Source organism: Solanum lycopersicum, chromosome 9, assembly GCF_036512215.1.
Source record: "Solanum lycopersicum chromosome 9, SLM_r2.1".
NCBI classification, from domain to species: Eukaryota; Viridiplantae; Streptophyta; class Magnoliopsida; order Solanales; family Solanaceae; genus Solanum; species Solanum lycopersicum.
In genome coordinates, this window is record NC_090808.1 from 212542 (window position 1) to 235268 (window position 22727).

A 22727-nucleotide genomic window follows, 5' to 3' on the forward strand; every position below is an offset into this window, starting at 1 on the left:
CGTGGACGTCCGTCAAGACGTTGTCTAGGCATACGGTTGGCCATCACGGCTTTTCTGGGCCATTTGGAAGGTTAAACGAGCCCCGGAGCGAGCATACGCCTCATTTTGACGATTTTCGTGTGCTATTGCACACCATTTTTTGGGTGATCAGGATTCCAACGTCAAAAATGCCAAATTTGTTCGTGGACGTCTGTCAAGACGTTGTCTATGCATACGGTTGGCCATCACGGCTTTTCTGGGCCATTTGGAAGGTCAAACGAGCCCCGGAGCGAGCATGCGCCTCATTTTGACGATTTTCGTGTGCAATTGCACACCATTTTTTGGGTGATCGGGATTCCAATGTCAAAAATGTTAAATTTGTTCGTGGACGTCCATCAAGACGTTGTCTATGCATACGGTTGGCCATCACGGCTTTTCTGGGCCATTTGGAAGGTCAAACGAGCCCCGGAGCGAGCATGCGCCTTATTTTGACGATTTTCGTGTGCTATTGCACACCATTTTTTGGGTGATTGGGATTCCGATGTCAAAAATGCCAAATTTGTTCGTGGACGTCCGTCAAGACGTTGTCTATGCATACGGTTGGCCATCACGGCTTTTCTGGGCCATTTGGAAGGTCAAACGAGCCCCGGAGCGAGCATGCGCCTCATTTTGACGATTTTCGTGTGCTATTGCACACCATTTTTTGGGTGATCGGGATTCCGATGTCAAAAATGCCAAATTTGTTCGTGGACGTCCGTCAAGACGTTGTCTATGCATATGGTTGGCCATCACGGCTTTTCTGGGCCATTTGGAAGGTCCAACGAGCCCCGGAGCGAGCATGCGCCTCATTTTGACGATTTTCGTGTGCTATTGCACACCATTTTTTGGGTGATCGGGATTCCGACGTCAAAAATGCCAAATTTGTTCGTGGACGTCCGTCAAGACGTTGTCTATGCATACGGTTGGCCATCACGGCTTTTCTGGGCCATTTGGAAGGTCAAACGAGCCCCGGAGCGAGCATGCGCCTCATTTTGACGATTTTCGTGTGCTATTGCACACCATTTTTTGGGTGATCGGGATTCCGATGTCAAAAATGCCAAATTTGTTCGTGCACGTCCGTCAAGACGTTGTCTATGCATACGGTTGGCCATCACGTCTTTTCTGGGCCATTTGGAAGGTCAAACGACCCCCGGAGCGAGCATGCGCCTCATTTTGACGATTTTCATGTGCTATTGCACACCATTTTTTGGGTGATCGGGATTCCAACGTCAAAAATGCAAAAATTGTTCGTGGACGTCCGTCAAGACGTTGTCTATGCATACGGTTGGCCATCACGGCTTTTCTGGGCCATTTGGAAGGTCAAACGAGCCCCGGAGCGAGCATACGCCTCATTTTGACGATTTTCGTGTGCTATTGCACACCATTTTTTGGGTGATCGGGATTTCGACGTCAAAAATGCCAAATTTGTTCGTGGACGTCCGTCAAGACGTTGTCTATGCATACGGTTGTCCATCACGGCTTTTCTGGGCCATTTGGAAGGTCAAACGAGCCCCGGAGCGAGCATGCGCCTCATTTTGACGATTTTCGTGTGCTATTGCACACCATTTTTTGGGTGATCGGGATTCCAATGTCAAAAATGCCAAATTTGTTCGTGGACGTCCGTCAAGACGTTGTCTATGCATACGGTTGGCCATCACGGCTTTTCTGGGCCATTTGGAAGGTCAAACGAGCCCCGGAGCGAGCATGCGCCTCATTTCGTCGATTTTCGTGTGCTATTGCACACCATTTTTTGGGTGATCGGGATTCCGACGTCAAAAATGCCAAATTTGTTCGTGGACGTCCGTCAAGACGTTGTCTATGCATACGGTTGGCCATCACGGCTTTTCTGGGCCATTTGGAAGGTCAAACGAGCCCCGGAGCGAGCATGCACCTCATTTTGACGATTTTCGTGTGCTATTGCACACCATTTTTTGGGTGATCGGGATTCCGATGTCAAAAATGCCAAATTTGTTCGTGGACGTCCGTCAAGACGTTGTCTATGCAAACGGTTGGCCATCACGGCTTTTCTGGGCCATTTGGAAGGTCAAACGAGCCCCAGAGCGAGCATGCGCCTCATTTTGACGATTTTCGTGTGCTATTGCACACCATTTTTTGGGTGATCGGGATTCCGACGTCAAAAATGCCAAATTTGTTCGTGGACGTCCGTCAAGACGTTGTCTATGCATACGGTTGGCCATCACGGCTTTTCTGGGCCATTTGGAAGGTCAAACGAGCCCCGGAGCGAGCATGCGCCTCATTTTGACGATTTTCGTGTGCTATTGCACACCATTTTTTGGGTGATCGGGATTCCGACGTCAAAAATACCAAATTTGTTCGTGGACGTCCGTCAAGACGTTGTCTATGCATACGGTTGGCCATCACGGCTTTTCTGGGCCATTTGGAAGGTCAAACGAGCCCCGGAGCGAGCATGCGCCTCTTGTTGACGATTTTCGTGTGCTATTGCACACCATTTTTTGGATGATCGGGATTCCGATGTCAAAAATGCCAAATTTGTTCGTGGACGTCCGTCAAGACGTTGTCTATGCATACGGTTGGCCATCACGTCTTTTCTAGGCCATTTGGAAGGTCAAACGAGCCCCGGAGCGAGCATGCGTTTCATTTTGACGATTTTCGTGTGCTATTGCACACCATTTTTTGGGTGATCGGGATTCCGACGTCAAAAATGCCAAATTTGTTCGTGGACGTCCGTCAAGACGTTGTCTATGCATATGGTTGGCCATCACGGCTTTTCTGGGCCATTTGGAAGGTCAAACGAGCCCCGGAGCGAGCATGCGCCTCTTTTTGACGATTTTCGTGTGCTATTGCACACCATTTTTTGGGTGATCGGGATTCCGATGTCAAAAATGCAAAATTTGATCGTGGACGTCCGTCAAGACGTTGTCTATGCATACGGTTGGCCATCACGGCTTTTCTGGGCCATTTGGAAGGTCAAACGAGCCCCGGAGCGAGCATACGCCTCATTTTGACGATTTTCGTGTGCTATTGCACACCATTTTTTGGGTGATCGGGATTCCGACGTCAAAAATGCCAAATTTGTTCGTGGACATCCGTCAAGACGTTGTCTATGCATCCGGTTGGCCATCACGGCTTTTCTGGGCCATTTGGAAGGTCAAACGAGCCCCGGAGCGAGCATGCGCCTCATTTTGACGATTTTCGTGTGCTGTTGCACACCATTTTTTGGGTGATCGGGATTCCAATGTCAAAAATGCCAAATTTGTTTGTGGACGTCCGTCAAGATGTTGTCTATGCATACGGTTGGCCATCACGGCTTTTCTGGGCCATTTGGAAGGTCAAACGAGCCCCGGAGCGAGCATGCGCCTCATTTTGACGATTTTCGTGTGCTATTGCACACCATTTTTTGGGTGATCGGGATTCCGACGTCAAAAATGCCAAATTTGTTCGTGGACGTCCGTCAAGACGTTGTCTATGCATACGGTTGGCCATCACGGCTTTTCTGGGCCATTTGGAAGGTCAAACGAGCCCTGGAGCGAGCATGCGCCTCATTTTGACGATTTTCGTGTGCTATTGCACACCATTTTTTGGGTGATCGGGATTCCGATGTCAAAAATGCCAAATTTGTTCGTGGACGTCCGTCAAGACGTTGTCTATGCAAAAGGTTGGCCATCACGGCTTTTCTGGGCCATTTGGAAGGTCAAACGAGCCCCGGAGCGAGCATGCGCCTCATTTTGACGATTTTCGTGTGCTATTGCACACCATTTTTTGGGTGATCGGGATTCCGACGTCAAAAATGCCAAATTTGTTTGTGGACGTCCGTCAAGACATTGTCTATGCATACGGTTGGCCATCACGGCTTTTCTGGGCCATTTGGAAGGTCAAACGAGCCCCGGAGCGAGCATACGCCTCATTTTGACGATTTTCGTGTGCTATTGCACACCATTTTTTGGGTGATCGGGATTCCGACGTCAAAAATGCCAAATTTGTTCGTGGACGTCTGTCAAGACGTTGTTTATGCATACAGTTGGCCATCACGGCTTTTCTGGGCCATTTGGAAGGTCAAACGAGCCCTGGAGCGAGCATGCGCCTCATTTTGACGATTTTCGTGTGCTATTGCACACCATTTTTTGGGTGATCGGGATTCCGACGTCAAAAATGCCAAATTTGTTTGTGGACGTCCGTCAAGACATTGTCTATGCATACGGTTGGCCATCACGGCTTTTCTGGGCCATTTGGAAGGTCAAACGAGCCCCGGAGCGAGCATACGCCTCATTTTGACGATTTTCGTGTGCTATTGCACACCATTTTTTGGGTGATCGGGATTCCGACGTCAAAAATGCCAAATTTGTTCGTGGACGTCTGTCAAGACGTTGTTTATGCATACAGTTGGCCATCACGGCTTTTCTGGGCCATTTGGAAGGTCAAACGAGCCGCGGAGCGATCATGCGCCTCATTTTGACGATTTTCGTGTGCTATTGCACACCATTTTTTGGGTGATCGGGATTCCGACGTCAAAAATGCCAAATTTGTTCGTGGACGTTCTTCAAGACGTTGTCTATGCATACGGTTGGCCATCACGGCTTTTTTGGGCCATTTGGAAGGTCAAACGAGCCCCGGAGCGAGCATGCGCCTCATTTTGACGATTTTCGTGTGCTATTGCACACCATTTTTTGGGTGATCGGGATTCCGATGTCAAAAATGCCAAATTTGTTCGTGGACGTCCGTCAAGATGTTCTCTATGCATACAGTTGGCCATCACGGCTTTTCTGGGCCATTTGGAAGGTCAAACGAGCCCCGGAGCGAGCATACGCCTCATTTTGACGATTTTCGTGTGCTATTGCACACCATTTTTTGGGTGATCGGGATTCCAACGTCAAAAATGCCAAATTTGTTCGTGGACGTCCGTCAAGACGTTGTCTATGCATACGGTTGGCCATCACGGCTTTTCTGGGCCATTTGGAAGGTCAAACGAGCCCCGAAGCGAGCATGCGCCTCATTTTGACGATTTTCGTGTGCTATTGCACACCATTTTTTGGGTGATCGGGATTCCGACGTCAAAAATGCAAAATTTGTTCGTGGACGTCCGTCAAGACGTTGTCTATGCATACGGTTGGCCATCACGGCTTTTCATGGCCATTTGGAAGGTCAAACGAGCCCCGGAGCGAGCATACGCCTCATTTTGACGATTTTCGTGTGCTATTGCACACCATTTTTTGGGTGATCAGGATTCCGACGTCAAAAATGCCAAATTTGTTCGTGGACGTTCGTCAAGACGTTGTCTATGCATACGGTTGGCCATCACGGCTTTTTTGGGCCATTTGGAAGGTCAAACGAGCCCCGGAGCGAGCATGCGCCTCATTTTGACGATTTTCGTGTGCTATTGCACACCATTTTTTGGGTGATCGAGATTCCGATGTCAAAAATGCCAAATTTGTTCGTGGACGTCCGTCAAGACGTTGTCTATGCATACGGTTGGCCATCACGGCTTTTCTGGGCCATTTGGAAGGTCAAACGAGCCCCGGAGCGAGCATGCGCCTCATTTTGACGATTTTCGTGTGCTATTGCACACCATTTTTTGGGTGATCGGGATTCCGACGTCAAAAATGCCAAATTTGTTCGTGGACGTCCGTCAAGACATTGTCTATGCATACGGTTGGCCATCACGGCTTTTCTGGGCCATTTGGAAGGTCAAACGAGCCCCGGAGCGAGCATACGCCTCATTTTGACGATTTTCGTGTGCTATTGCACACCATTTTTTGGGTGATCGGGATTCCGACGTCAAAAATGCCAAATTTGTTCGTGGACGTCTGTCAAGACGTTGTTTATGCATACGGTTGGCCATCACGGCTTTTCTGGGCCATTTGGAAGGTCAAACGAGCCGCGGAGCGAGCATGCGCCTCATTTTGACGATTTTCGTGTGCTATTGCACACCATTTTTTGGGTGATCGGGATTCCGATGTCAAAAATGCCAAATTTGTTCGTGGACGTCCGTCAAGACGTTCTCTATGCATACAGTTGGCCATCACGACTTTTCTGGGCCATTTGGAAGGTCAAACGAGCCCCGGAGCGAGCATGCGCCTCATTTTGACGATTTTCGTGTGCTATTGCACACCATTTTTTGGGTGATCGGGATTCCGATGTCAAAAATGCCAAATTTGTTCGTGGACATCCGTCAAGACGTTGTCTATGCATACGGTTGGCCATCACGGCTTTTCTGGGCCATTTGGAAGGTCAAACGAGCCCCGGAGCGAGCATACGCCTCATTTTGACGATTTTCGTGTGCTATTGCACACCATTTTTTGGGTGATCGGGATTCCGATGTCAAAATTGCCAAATTTGTTCGTGGACGTCCGTCAAGACGTTCTCTATGCATACAGTTGGCCATCACGACTTTTCTGGGCCATTTGGAAGGTCAAACGAGCCCCGGAGCGAGCATGCGCCTCATTTTGACGATTTTCGTGTGCTATTGCACACCATTTTTTGGGTGATCGGGATTCCGATGTCAAAAATGCCAAATTTGTTCGTGGACGTCCGTCAAGACGTTCTCTATGCATACAGTTGGCCATCACGACTTTTCTGGGCCATTTGGAAGGTCAAACGAGCCCCGGAGCGAGCATACGCCTCATTTTGACGATTTTCATGTGCTATTGCACACAATTTTTTTGGTGATCGGGATTCCGACGTCAAAAATGCCAAATTTGTTCGTGGACGTCCGTCAAGACGTTGTCTATGCATACGGTTGGCCATCTCGGCTATTCTGGCCCATTTGGAAGCTCAAACGAGCCCCGGAGCGAGCATGCGCCTCATTTTGACGATTTTCGTGTGCTATTGCACACCATTTTTTGGGTGATCGGGATTCCGACGTCAAAAATGCCAAATTTGTTCGTGGACGTCCGTCAAGACGTTGTCTATGCATACGGTTGGCCATCACGGCTTTTCTGGGCCATTTGGAAGGTCAAACGAGCCCCGGAGCGAGCATGCGCCTCATTTTGACGATTTTCGTGTGCTATTGCACACCATTTTTTGGGTGATCGGGATTCCGATGTCAAAAATGCCAAATTTGTTCGTGGACGTCCGTCAAGACGTTGTCTATGCAAACGGTTGGCCATCACGGCTTTTCTGGGCCATTTGGAAGGTCAAACGAGCCCCGGAGCGAGCATGCGCCTCATTTTGACGATTTTCGTGTGCTATTGCACACCATTTTTTGGGTGATCGGGATTCCGACGTCAAAAATGCCAAATTTGTTCGTGGACGTCCGTCAAGATGTTGTCTATGCATACGGTTGGCCATCACGGCTTTTCTGGGCCATTTGGAAGGTCAAACGAACCCCGGAGCGAGCATACGCCTCATTTTGACGATTTTCTTGTGCTATTGCACACCATTTTTTGGGTGATCGGGATTCCGACGTCAAAAATGCCAAATTTGTTCGTGGACGTTCGTCAAGACGTTGTATATGCATACGGTTGGCCATCACGGCTTTTCTGGGCCATTTGGAAGGTCAAACGAGCCCCGGAGCGAGCATGCGCCTCATTTTGACGATTTTCGTGTGCTATTGCACACCATTTTTTGGGTGATCGGGATTCCGATTTCAAAAATGCCAAATTTTTTCGTGGACGTCTGTCAAGACGTTGTCTATGCATACGGTTGGCCATCACGGCTTTTCTGGGCCATTTGGAAGGTCAAACGAGCCCCGGAGCGAGCATGCGCCTCATTTTGACGATTTTCGTGTGCTATTGCACACCATTTTTTGGGTGATCGGAATTCCGACGTCAAAAATGCCAAATTTGTTTGTGGACGTCCGTCAAGACGTTGTCTATGCATACGGTTGGCCATCACGGGTTTTCTGGGCCATTTGGAAGGTCATACGAGCCCCGGAGTGAGCATGCGCCTCATTTTGACGATTTTCGTGTGCTATTGCACACCATTTTTTGGGTGATCGGGATTCCGATTTTAAAAATGCCAAATTTGTTCGTGGACGTCCGTCAAGACGTTGTCTATGCATACGGTTGGCCATCACGGCTTTTCTGGGCCATTTGGAAGGTCAAACGAGCCCCGGAGCGAGCATGCGCCTCATTTTGACGATTTTCGTGTGCTATTGCACACCATTTTTTGGGTGATCGGGATTCCGACGTCAAAAATGCCAAATTTGTTCGTGGACGTCCGTCAAGACGTTGTCTATGCATACGGTTGGCCATCACGGCTTTTCTGGGCCATTTGGAAGGTCAAACGAGCCCCGGAGCGAGCATACGCCTCATTTTGACGATTTTCGTGTGCTATTGCACACCATTTTTTGGGTGATCGGGATTCCGATGTTAAAAATGCCAAATTTGTTCGTGGACGTCCGTCAAGACGTTGTCTATGCATACGGTTGGCGATCACGGCTTTTCTGGGCCATTTGGAAGGTCAAACGAGCCCAGGAGCGAGAATGCGCCTCATTTTGACGATTTTCGTGTGCTATTGCACACCATTTTTTGGGTGATCGGGATTCCGATGTCAAAAATTCCAAATTTGTTGGTGGACGTATGTGAAGACGTTGTCTATGCATACGGTTGGCCATCACGGCTTTTCTGGGCCATTTGGAAGGTCAAACGAGCCTCGGAGCGAGCATACGCCTCATTTTGATGATTTTCATGTGCTATTGCACACCATTTTTTTGGTGATCGGGATTCCGACGTCAAAAATGCCAAATTTGTTCGTGGACGTCCGTCTAGACGTTGTCTATGCATACGATTGGCCATCACGGCTTTTCTGGGCCATTTGGAAGGTCAAACGAGCCCCGGATCGAGCATGCGCCTCATTTTGACGATTTTCGTGTGCTATTGCACACCATTTTTTGGGTGATCGGGATTCCAACGTCAAAAATGCCAAATTTGTTCGTGGACGTCCGTCAAGACGTTGTCTATGCATATGGTTGGCCATCACGGCTTTTCTGGGCCATTTGGAAGGTCAAACGAGCCCCGGAGCGAGCATGCGCCTCATTTTGACGATTTTCGTGTGCTATTGCACACCATTTTTTGGGTGATCGGGATTCCGATGTCAAAAATGCTAAATTTGTTCGTGGACGTCCGTCAAGATGTTGTCTATGCAAACGGTTTGCCATCACGGCTTTTCTGGGCCATTTGGAAGGTCAAACGAGCCCCGGAGCGAGCATGCGCCTCATTTTGACGATTTTCGTTTGCTATTGCACACCATTTTTTGGGTGATCGGAATTCCGACGTCAAAAATGCCAAATTTGTTCGTGGACGTCCGTCAAGACGTTGTCTATGCATACGGTTGGCCATCACGGCTTTTCTGGGCCATTTGGAAGGTCAAACGAGCCCCGGAGCGAGCATACGCCTCATTTTGACGATTTTCTTGTGCTATTGCACACCATTTTTTTGGTGATCGGGATTCCGACATCAAAAATGCCAAATTTGTTCGTGGACGTTCGTCAAGACGTTGTATATGCATACGGTTGGCCATCACGGCTTTTCTGGGCCATTTGGAAGGTCAAACGAGCCCCGGAGCGAGCATGCGCCTCATTTTGACGATTTTCGTGTGCTATTGCACACCATTTTTTGGGTGATCGGGATTCCGATGTCAAAAATGCCAAATTTGTTCGTGGACGTCCGTCAAGACGTTGTCTATGCATACGGTTGGCCATCACGGCTTTTCTGGGCCATTTGGAAGGTCAAACGAGCCCCGGAGTGAGCATGCGCCTCATTTTGACGACTTTCGTGTGCTATTGCACACCATTTTTTGGGTGATCGGGATTCCGACGTCAAAAATGCCAAATTTGTTCGTGGACGTCCGTCAAGACGTTGTCTATGCATACGGTTGGCCATCACAGCTTTTCTGGGCCATTTGGAAGGTCAAACGAGCCCCGGAGCGAGCATGCGCCTCATTTTGACGATTTTCGTGTGCTATTGCACACCATTTTTTGGGTGATCGGGATTCCGATGTCAAAAATGCCAAATTTGTTCGTGGACGTCCGTCAAAACGTTGTCTATGCATACGGTTGGCCATCACGGCTTTTCTGGGCCATTTGGAAGGTCAAACGAGCCCCGGAGCGAGCATACGCCTCATTTTGACGATTTTCGTGTGCTATTGCACACCATTTTTTGGGTGATCGGGATTCCGATGTCAAAAATGCCAAATTTGTTCGTGGACGTCCGTCAAGACGTTTTCTATGCATACGGTTGGCCATCACGGCTTTTTTGGGCCATTTGGAAGGTCAAACGAGCCGCGGAGCGAGTATGCGCCTCATTTTTACGATTTTCGTGTGCTATTGCACACCATTTTTTGGGTGATCGGGATTCCGATGTCAAAAATGCCAAATTTGTTTGTGGACGTCCGTCAAGACGTTGTCTATGCATACGGTTGGCCATCATGGCTTTTCTGGGCCATTTGGATGGTCAAACGAGCCCCGAAGCGAGCATGCGCCTCATTTTGACAATTTTCGTGTGCTATTGCACACCATCTTTTGGGTGATCGGGATTCCGACGTCAAAAATGCCAAATTTGTTCGTGGAAGTCCTTCAAGACGTTGTCTATGCATACGGTTGGCCCTCACGGCTTTTCTGGGCCATTTGGAAGGTCAAACGAGCCCCGGAGCGAGCATACGCCTCATTTTGACGATTTTCGTGTGCTATTGCACACCATTTTTTGGGTGATCGGGATTCCGACGTCAAAAATGCCAAATTTGTTTGTGGACGTCCGTCAAGACGTTGTCTATGCATACGGTTGGCCATCACGGCTTTTCTGGTCCATTTGGAAGGTCAAACGAGCCCCGGAGCGAGCATGCGCCTCATTTTGACGATTTTAGTGTGCTATTGCACACCATTTTTTGGGTGATCGGGATTCCAATGTCAAAAATGCCAAATTTGTTCGTGGACGTCCGTCAAGACGTTGTCTATGCATACGGTTGGCCATCACGGCTTTTCTGGGCCATTTGGAAGGTCAAACGAGCCCCGGAGCGAGCATGCGCCTCATTTTGACGATTTTCGTGTGCTATTGCACACCATTTTTTGGGTGATCGGAATTCCGACGTCAAAAATGCCAAATATGTTTGTGGACGTCCGTCAAGACGTTGTCTATGCATACGGTTGGCCATCACGGCTTTTCTGGGCCATTTGGAAGGTCAAACGAGCCCCGGAGTGAGCATGCGCCTCATTTTGACGATTTTCGTGTGCTATTGCACACCATTTTTTGGGTGATCGGGATTCCGATGTCAAAAATGCCAAATTTGTTCGTGGACGTCCGTCAAGACGTTGTCTATGCATACGGTTGGCCATCACGGCTTTTCTGGGCCATTTTGAAGGTCAAACGAGCCCCGGAGCGAGCATGCGCCTCATTTTGACGATTTTCGTGTGCTATTGCACACCATTTTTTGGGTGATCGGGATTCCGACGTCAAAAATGCCAAATTTGTTCGTGGACGTCCGTCAAGACGTTGTCTATGCATACGGTTGGCCATCACGGCTTTTCTGGGCCATTTGGAAGGTCAAACGAGCCCCGGAGCGAGCATGCGCCTCATTTTGACGATTTTCATGCGCTATTGCACACCATTTTTTGGGTGATCGGGATTCCGACGTCAAAAATGCCAAATTTGTTCGTGGACGTCCGTCAAGACGTTCTCTATGCATATGGTTGGCCGTCACGGCTTTTCTGGGCCATTTGGAAGGTCAAACGAGCCCCGGAGCGAGCATACGCCTCATTTTGACGATTTTCGTGTGCTATTGCACACCATTTTTTGGGTGATCGGGTTTCCGATGTCAAAAATGCCAAATTTGTTCGTGGACGTCCGTCAAGACGTTGTCTATGGATACGGTTGGCGATCACGGCTTTTCTGGGCCATTTGGAAGGTCAAACGAGCCCAGGAGCGAGAATGCGCCTCATTATAACGATTTTCGTGTGCTATTGCACACCATTTTTTGGGTGTTCGGGATTCCGATGTCAATAATTCCAAATTTGTTCGTGGACGTCTGTGAAGACATTGTCTATGCATACGGTTGGCCATCACGGCTTTTCTGGGCCATTTGGAAGGTCAAACGAGCCTCGGAGCGAGCATACGCCTCATTTTGACGATTTTCATGTGCTATTGCACACCATTTTTTTGGTGATCGGGATTCCGATGTCAAAAATGCCAAATTTGTTCGTGGACGTCCATCAAGACGTTGTCTATGCATACGGTTGGCCATCACGGCTTTTCTGGGCCATTTGGAAGGTCAAACAAGCCCCGGAGCGAGCATGCGCCTCATTTTGACGATTTTCGTGTGCTATTGCACACCATTTTTCGGGTGATCGCGATTCTGATGTCAAAAATGCCAAATTTGTTCGTGGACGTCCGTCAAGACGTTGTATATGCATACGGTTGGCCATCACGGCTTTTCTGGGCTATTTGGAAGGTCAAACGAGCCCCGGAGCGAGTATGCGCCTCATTTTGACGATTTTCGTGTGCTATTGTACACCATTTTTTGGGTGATCGGTATTCCAACGTCAAAAATGCCAAATTTGTTCGTGGACATCCGTCAAGACGTTGTCTATGCATATGGTTGGCAATCACGGCTTTTGTGGGCCATTTGGAAGGTCAAACGAGCCCCGGAGCGACCATGCGCCTCATTTTGACGATTTTCGTGTGCTATTGCACACCATTTTTTGGGTGATCGGGATTCCGATGTCAAAAATGCCAAATTTGTTCGTGGACGTCCGTCAAGATGTTGTCTATGCAAACGGTTGGCCATCACGGCTTTTCTGGGCCATTTGGAAGGTCAAACGAGCCCCGGAGCGAGCATGCGCCCTTATTTTGACGATTTTCGTGTGCTATTGCACACCATTTTTTGGGTGATCGGGATTTCCGACGTCAAAAATGCCAAATTTATTCGTGGACATCCGTCAAGACGTTGTCTATGCATACGGTTGGCCATCACGGTTTTTCTGGGCCATTTGGAAGGTCAAACGAGCCCCGGAGCGAGCATACGCCTCATTTTGACGATTTTCTTGTGCTATTGCACTCCATTTTTTGGGTGATCGGGATTCCGACGTCAAAAATGCCAAATTTGTTCGTGGACGTTCGTCAAGACGTTGTATATGCATACGGTTGTCCATCACGGCTTTTCTGGGCCATTTGGAAGGTCAAACGAGCCCCGGAGCGAGCATGCGCCTCATTTTGACGATTTTCGTGTGCTATTGCACACCATTTTTTGGGTGATCGGGATTCCGATGTCAAAAATGCCAAATTTGTTCGTGGACGTCCGTCAAGACGTTGTCTATGCATACGGTTGGCCATCACGGCTTTTCTGGGCCATTTGGAAGGTCAAACGAGCCCCGGAGCGAGCATGCGCCTCATTTTGACGATTTTCGTGTGCTATTGCACACCATTTTTTGGGTGATCGGGATTCCGACGTCAAAAATGCCAAATTTGTTCGTGGACGTCCGTCAAGACGTTGTCTATGCATACGGTTGGCCATCACAGCTTTTCTGGGCCATTTGGAAGGTCAAACGAGCCCCGGAGCGAGCATGCGCCTCATTTTGACGATTTTCGTGTGCTATTGCACACCATTTTTTGGGTGATCGGGATTCCGATGTCAAAAATGCCAAATTTGTTCGTGGACGTCCGTCAAGATGTTGTCTATGCAAACGGTTGTCCATCACGGCTTTTCTGGGCCATTTGGAAGGTCAAACGAGCCCCGGAGCGAGCATGCGCCTCATTTTGACGATTTTCGTGTGCTATTGCACACCATTTTTTGGGTGATCGGGATTCCGACGTCAAAAATACCAAATTTGTTCGTGGACGTCCGTCAAGACGTTGTCTATGCATACGGTTGGCCATCACGGCTTTTCTGGGCCATTTGGAAGGTCAAACGAGCCCCAGAGCGAGCATACGCCTCATTTTGACGATTTTCGTGTGCTATTGCACACCATTTTTTGGGTGATCGGGATTCCGACGTCAAAAATGCCAAATTTGTTCGTGGACGTCCGTCAAGACGTTTTCTATGCATACGGGTTGCCATCACGGCTTTTCTGGGCCATTTGGAAGGTCAAACGAGCCGCGGAGCGAGCATGCACCTCATTTTTACGATTTTCGTGTGCTATTGCACACCATTTTTTGGGTGATCGGGATTCCGATGTCAAAAATGCCAAATTTGTTCGTGGACGTCCGTCAAGACGTTGTCTATGCATACGGTTGGCCATCACGGCTTTTCTGGGCCATTTGGAAGGTCAAACGAGCCCCGAAGCGAGCATGCGCCTCATTTTGACGATTTTCGTGTGCTATTGCACACCATTTTTTGGGTGATCGGGATTCCGACGTCAAAAATGCCAAATTTGTTCGTGGAAGTCTGTCAAGACGTTGTCTATGCATACAGTTGGCCATCACGGCTTTTCTAGGCCATTTGGAAGGTCAAACGAGCCCCGGAGCGAGCATACGCCTCATTTTGACGATTTTCGTGTGCTATTGAACACCATTTTTTGGGTGATCGGGATTCCGACGTCAAAAATGCCAAATTTGTTTGTGGACGTCCGTCAAGACGTTGTCTATGCATACGGTTGGCCATCACGGCTTTTCTGGGCCATTTGGAAGGTCAAACGAGCCCCGGAGCGAGCATGCGCCTCATTTTGACGATTTTAGTGTGCTATTGCACACCATTTTTTGGGTGATCGGGATTCCAATGTCAAAAATGCCAAATTTGTTCGTGGACGTCCGTCAAGACGTTGTCTATGCATACGGTTGGCCATCACGGCTTTTCTGGGCCATTTGGAAGGTCAAACGAGCCCCGGAGCGAGCATGCGCCTCATTTTGACGATTTTCGTGTGCTATTGCACACCATTTTTTGGGTGATCGGAATTCCAACGTCAAAAATGCCAAATTTGTTTGTGGACGTCAGTCAAGACGTTGTCTATGCATACGGTTGGCCATCACGGCTTTTCTGGGCCATTTGGAAGGTCAAACGAGCCCCGGAGTGAGCATGCGCCTCATTTTGACGATTTTCGTGTGCTATTGCACACCATTTTTTGGGTGATCGGGATTCCGAAGTCAAAAATGCCAAATTTGTTCGTGGACATCCGTCAAGATGTTGTCTATGCATACGGTTGGCCATCACGGCTTTTCTGGGCCATTTGGAAGGTCAAACGAGCCCCGGAGCGAGCATGCGCCTCATTTTGACGATTTTTGTGTGCTATTGCACACCATTTTTTGGGTGATCAGGATTCCGACGTCAAAAATGCCAAATTTGTTCGTGGACGTCCGTCAAGACGTTGTCTATGCATACGGTTGGCCATCACGGCTTTTCTGGGCCATTTGGAAGGTCAAACGAGCCCCGGAGCGAGCATGCGCCTCATTTTGACGATTTTCGTGTGCTATTGCACACCATTTTTTGGGTGATCGGGATTCCGATGTCAAAAATGCCAAATTTGTTCGTGGACATCCGTCAAGACGTTGTCTATGCATACGGTTGGCCATCACGGCTTTTCTGGGCCATTTGGAAGGTCAAACGAGCCCAGGAGCGAGAATGCGACTCATTTTGACGATTTTCGTGTGCTATTGCACACCAGTTTTTGGGTGATCGGGATTCCGATGTCAAAAATTCCAAATTTGTTCGTGGACGTCTGTGAAGACGTTGTCTATGCATACGGTTGGCCATCACGGCTTTTCTGGGCCATTTGGAAGGTCAAACGAGCCCCGGAGCGAGCATGCGCCTCATTTTGACGATTTTCGTGTGCTATTGCACACCATTTTTTGGGTGATCGGGATTCCGATGTCAAAAATGCCAAATTTGTTTGTGGAGGTCCGTCAAGACGTTGTCTATGCATACGGTTGGCCATCACGGCTTTTCTGGGCCATTTGGAAGGTCAAACGAGCCCCGGAGCGAGCATACGCCTTATTTTGACGATTTTCGTGTGCTATTGCACACCATTTTTTGGGTGATCGGGATTCCGACGTCAAAAATGCCAAATTTGTTCGTGGACGTCCGTCAAGACGTTGTCTATGCATACGGTTGGCCATCACGGCTTTTCTGGGCCATTTGGAAGGTCAAACGAGCCCCAGAGCGAGCATACGCCTCATTTTGACGATTTTCGTGTGCTATTGCACACCATTTTTTGGGTGATCGGGATTCCGACGTCAAAAATGCCAAATTTGTTTGTGGACGTCCGTCAAGACATTGTCTATGCATACGGTTGGCCATCACGGCTTTTCTGGGCCATTTGGAAGGTCAAACGAGCCCCCGAGCGAGCATGCGCCTCATTTTGACGATTTACGTGTGCTATTGCACACCATTTTTTGGGTGATCGGGATTCCGACGTCAAAAATGCCAAATTTGTTCGTGGACGTCCGTCAAGACGTTGTCTATGCATACGGTTGGCCATCACGGCTTTTCTGGGCCATTTGGAAGGTCAAACGAGCCCCGGAGCGAGCATACGCCTCATTTTGACGATTTTCGTGTGCTATTGCACACCATTTATTGGGTGATCGGGATTCCGACGTCAAAAATGCCAAATTTGTTCGTGCACGTCCGTCAAGACGTTGTCTATGCATACGGTTGGCCATCACGGCTTTTCTGGGCCATTTGGAAGGTCAAACGAGCCCCGGAGCGAGCATGCGCCTCATTTTGACGATTTTCGTGTGCTATTGCACACCATTTTTTGGGTGATCGGGATTCCAATGTCAAAAATGCCAAATTTGTTCGTGGACGTCCGTCAAGACGTTGTCTATGCATACGGTTGGCCATCACGGCTTTTCTGGGCCATTTGGAAGGTCAGACAAGCCCCGGAGCGAGCATGCGCCTCATTTTGACGATTTTTGTGTGCTATTGCACACCATTTTTTGGGTGATCGGGATTCTGACGTCAAAAATGCCAAATTTGTTCGTGGACGTCCGTCAAGACGTTGTCTATGCATACGGTTGGCCATCATGGCTTTTCTGGGCCATTTGGAAGGTCAAACGAGCCCCGGAGCGAGCATGCGCCTCATTTTGACGATTTTCGTGTGCTATTGCACACCATTTTTTGGGTGATCGGGATTCCGATGTTAAAAATGCCAAATTTGTTCGTGGACGTCCGTCAAGACGTTGTCTATGCATACGGTTGGCCATCACGGCTTTTCTGGGCCATTTGGTAGGTCAAACGAGCCCCGGAGCGAGCATACGCCTCATTTTGACGATTTTCGTGTGCTATTGCACACCATTTTTTGGGTGATCGGGATTCCGACGTCAAAAATGCCAAATTTGTTCGTGGACGTCCATCAAGACGTTGTCTATGCATACGGTTTGCCATCACGGCTTTTCTGGGCCATTTGGAAGGTCAAACGAGCCCCGGAGCGAGCATGCGCCTCATTTTGACGATTTTCGTGTGCTATTGCACACCATTTTTTGGGTGATCGGGATTCCGATGTAAAAAATGCCAAATTTGTTCGTGGACGTCCGTCAAGACGTTGTATATGCATACGGTTGGCCATCACGGCTTTTTTGGGCCATTTGGAAGGTCAAACGAGCCCCGGAGCGAGCATACGACTCATTTTGACGATTTTCGTGTGCTATTGCACACCATTTTTTGGGTGATCGGGATTCCGACAACAAAAATGCCAAATTTGTTCGTGGACTTCCGTCAAGACGTTGTCTATGCATACGGTTGGCCATCACAACTTTTCTAGGCCATTTGGAAGGTCAAACGAGCCCCGGAGCGAGCATGCGCCTAATTTTGACGATTTTCGTGTGCTATTGCACACCATTTTTTGGGTGATCGGAATTTCCGATGTCAAAAATGCCAAATTTGTTCGTGGACGTCCGTCAAGACGTTGTCTATGCATACGGTTGGCCATCACGGCTTTTCTGGGCCATTTGGAAGGTCAAACGAGCCCCGGAGCGAGCATGCGCCTCATTTTGACGATTTTCATGTGCTATTGCACACCATTTTTTGGGTGATCGGGATTCCGACGTCAAAAATGCCAAATTTATTCGTGGACGTCCGTCAAGACGTTGTCTATGCATACGATTGGCCATCACGGCTTTTCTGGGCCATTTGGAAGGTCAAACGAGCTCCGGAGCGAGCATACGCCTCATTTTGACGATTTTCGTGTGCTATTGCACACCATTTTTTGGGTGATCGGGATTCCGACGTCAAAAATGCCAAATTTGTTCGTGGACGTCCGTCAAGACGTTGTCTATGCATACGGTTGGCCATCACGGCTTTTCTGGGCCATTTGGAAGGTCAAACGAGCCCCGGAGCGAGCATACGCCTCATTTTGACGATTTTCGTGTGCTATTGCACACCATTTTTTGGGTGATCGGGATTCCGACGTCAAAAATGCCAAATTTGTTCATGGACGTCCGTCAAGACGTTGTCTATGCATACGGTTGGCCATCACAGCTTTTCTGGGCCATTTGGAAGGTCAAACGAGCCCCGGAGCGAGCATACGCCTCATTTTGACGATTTTCGTGTGCTATTGCACACCATTTATTGGGTGATCAGGATTCCGATAACAAAAATGCCAAATTTGTTCGTGGACGTCCGTCAAGACGTTGTCTATGCATACGGTTGGCCATCACGGCTTTTCTGGGCCATTTGGAAGGTCAAACGAGCCCTGGAGCGAGCATGCGCCTCATTTTGACGATTTTCGTGTGCTATTGCACACCATTTTTTGGGTGATCAGGATTCCAATGTCAAAAATGCCAAATTTGTTCGTGGACGTCCGTCAAGACGTTGTCTATGCATACGGTTGGCCATCACGGCTTTTCTAGGCCATTTGGAAGGTCAAACAAGCCCCAGAGCGAGCATGCGCCTCATTTTGACGATTTTTGTGTGCTATTGCACACCATTTTTTGGGTGATTGGGATTCTGACGTCAAAAATGCCAAATTTGTTCGTGGACGTCCGTCAAGACGTTGTCTATGCATACGGTTGGCCATCACGGCTTTTCTGGGCCATTTGGAAGGTCAAAAGAGCCCCGGAGCGAGCATGCGCCTCATTTTGACGATTTTCGTGTGCTATTGCACACCATTTTTTGGGTGATCGGGATTCCGATGTTAAAAATGCCAAATTTGTTCGTGGACGTCCGTCAAGACGTTGTCTATGCATACGGTTGGCCATCACGGCTTTTCTGGGCCATTTGGTAGGTCAAACGAGCCCCGGAGCGAGCATACGCCTCATTTTGACGATTTTCGTGTGCTTTTGCACACCATTTTTTAGGTGATCGGGATTCCGACGTCAAAAATGCCAAATTTGTTCGTGGACGTCCATCAAGACGTTGTCTATGCATACGGTTGGCCATCACGGCTTTTCTGGGCCATTTGGAAGGTCAAACGAGCCCCGGAGCGAGCATGCGCCTCATTTTGACGATTTTCGTGTGCTATTGCACACCATTTTTTGGGTGATCGGGATTCCGATGTCAAAAATGCAAAATTTGTTCGTGGACGTCCGTCAAGACGTTGTATATGCATACGGTTGGCCATCATGGCTTTTTTGGGCCATTTGGAAGGTCAAACGAGCCCCGGAGCGAGCATACGACTCATTTTGACGATTTTCGTGTGCTATTGCACACCATTTTTTGGGTGATCGGGATTCCGACAACAAGAATGCCAAATTTGTTCGTGGACGTCCGTCAAGATGTTGTCTATGCATACGGTTGGCCATCACGGCTTTTCTGGGCAATTTGGAAGGTCAAACGAGCCCCGGAGCGAGCATGCGCCTCATTTTGACAATTTTCGTGTGCTATTGCACACCATTTTTTGGGTGATCGGGATTCCGACGTCAAAAATGCAAAATTTATTCGTGGACGTCCGTCAAGACGTTGTCTATGCATACGGTTGGCCATCACGGCTTTTCTGGGCCATTTGGAAGGTCAAACGAGCCCCGGAGCGAGCATACGCCTCATTTTGACGATTTTCGTGTGCTATTGCACACCATTTTTTGGGTGATCGGGATTCCGACGTCAAAAATGCCAAATTTGTTCGTGGACGTCCGTCAAGACGTTGTCTATGCATACGGTTGGCCATCACGGCTTTTCTGGGCCATTTGGAAGGTCAAACAAGCCCCGGAGCGAGCATACGCCTCATTTTGACGATTTTCGTGTGCTATTGCACACCATTTTTTGGGTGATCGGGATTCCGACGTCAAAAATGCCAAATTTGTTCATGGACATCCGTCAAGACGTTGTCTATGCATACGGTTGGCCATCACAGCTTTTCTGGGCCATTTGGAAGGTCAAACGAGCCCCGGAGCGAGCATACGCCTCATTTTGACGATTTTCGTGTGCTATTGCACACCATTTTTTGGGTGATCGGGATTCCGATGTCAAAAATGCCAAATTTGTTCGTGGACGTCCGTCAAGACGTTGTCTATGCATACGGTTGGCCATCACGGCTTTTCTGGGCCATTTGGAAGGTCAAACAAGCCCCAGAGCGAGCATGCGCCTCATTTTGACGATTTTTGTGTGCTATTGCACACCATTTTTTGGGTGATTGGGATTCTGACGTCAAAAATGCCAAAATTTGTTCGTGGACGTCCGTCAAGACGTTGTCTATGCATACGGTTGGCCATCACGGCTTTTCTGGGCCATTTGGAAGGTCAAACGAGCCCCGGAGCGAGCATACGCCTCATTTTGACGATTTTCGTGTGCTATTGCACACCATTTTTTGGGTGATCGGGATTCCGACGTCAAAAATGCCAAATTTGTTCATGGACGTCCGTCAAGACGTTGTCTATGCATACGGTTGGCCATCACAGCTTTTCTGGGCCATTTGGAAGGTCAAACGAGCCCCGGAGCGAGCATACGCCTCATTTTGACAATTTTCGTGTGCTATTGCACACCATTTTTTGGGTGATCGGGATTCCGACGTCAAAAATGCCAAATTTGTTCGTGGACGTCCGTCAAGACGTTGTCTATGCATACGGTTGGCCATCACGGCTTTTCTGGGCCATTTGGAAGGTCAAACGAGCCCCGGAGCGAGCATGCGCCTAATTTTGACGATTTTCGTGTGCTATTGCACACCATTTTTTGGGTGATCAGGATTCCGACGTCGAAAATGCCAAATTTGTTCGTGGACGTCCGTCAAGACGTTGTCTATGCATACGGTTGGCCATCACGGCTTTTCTGGGCCATTTGGAAGGTCAAACGAGCCCCGGAGCGAGCATGCGCCTCATTTTGACGATTTTCGTGTGCTATTGCACACCATTTTTTGGGTGATCGGGATTCCGACGTCAAAAATGCCAAATTTGTTCGTGGACGTCCGTCAAGACGTTGTCTATGCATACGGTTGGCCATCATGGCTTTTCTGGGCCATTTGGAAGGTCAAACGAGCCCCGGAGCGAGCATACGACTCATTTTGACGATTTTCGTGTGCTATTGCACACCATTTTTTGGGTGATCGGGATTCCGACGTCAAAAATGCCAAATTTGTTCGTGGACGTCCGTCAAGACGTTGTCTATGCATACGGTTGGCCATCACGGCTTTTCTGGGCCATTTGGAAGGTCAAACGAGCCCCGGAGCGAGCATGCGCCTCATTTTGACGATTTTCGTGTGCTATTGCACATCATTTTTTGGGTGATCGGGATTCTGATGTTAAAAATGCCAAATTTGTTCGTGGACGTCCGTCAAGACGTTGTCTATGCATACGGTTGGCCATCACGGCTTTTCTGGGCCATTTGGTAGGTCAAACGAGCCCCGGAGCGAGCATACGCCTCATTTTGACGATTTTCGTGTGCTATTGCACACCATTTTTTGGGTGATCGGGATTCCGACGTCAAAAATGCCAAATTTGTTCGTGGACGTCCATCAAGACGTTGTCTATGCATACGGTTGGCCATCATGGCTTTTCTGGGCCATTTGGAAGGTCAAACGAGCCCCGGAGCGAGCATGCGCCTCATTTTGACGATTTTCGTGTGCTATTGCACACCCTTTTTTGGGTGATCGGGATTCCGATGTCAAAAATGCAAAATTTGTTCGTGGACATCCGTCAAGACGTTGTATATGCATACGGTTGGCCATCACGGCTTTTTTGGGACATTTGGAAGGTCAAACGAGCCCCGGAGCGAGCATACGACTCATTTTGACGATTTTCGTGTGCTATTGCACACCATTTTTTGGGTGATCGGGATTCCGACAACAAAAATGCCAAATTTGTTCGTGGACGTCCGTCAAGACGTTGTCTATGCATACGGTTGGCCATCACGGCTTTTCTGGGCCATTTGGAAGGTCAAACGAGCCCCGGAGCGAGCATGCGCCTCATTTTGACGATTTTCGTGTGCTATTGCACACCATTTTTTGGGTGATCGGGATTCCGACGTCAAAAATGCCAAATTTATTCGTGGACGTCCGTCAAGACGTTGTCTATGCATACGGTTGGCCATCACGGCTTTTCTGGGCCATTTGGAAGGTCAAACGAGCCCCGGAGCGAGCATACGCCTCATTTTTACGATTTTCGTGTGCTTTACACACCATTTTTTGGGTGATCGGGATTCCGACGTCAAAATGCCAAATTTGTTCGTGGACGTCCGTCAAGACGTTGTCTATGCATACGGTTGGCCATCACGGCTTTTCTGGGCCATTTGGAAGGTCAAACGAGCCCCGGAGCGAGCATACGCCTCATTTTGACGATTTTCGTGTGCTATTGCACACCATTTTTTGGGTGATCGGGATTCCGACGTCAAAAATGCCAAATTTGTTCATGGACGTCCGTCAAGACGTTGTCTATGCATACGGTTGGCCATCACAGCTTTTCTGGGCCATTTGGAAGGTCAAACGAGCCCCGGAGCGAGCATACGCC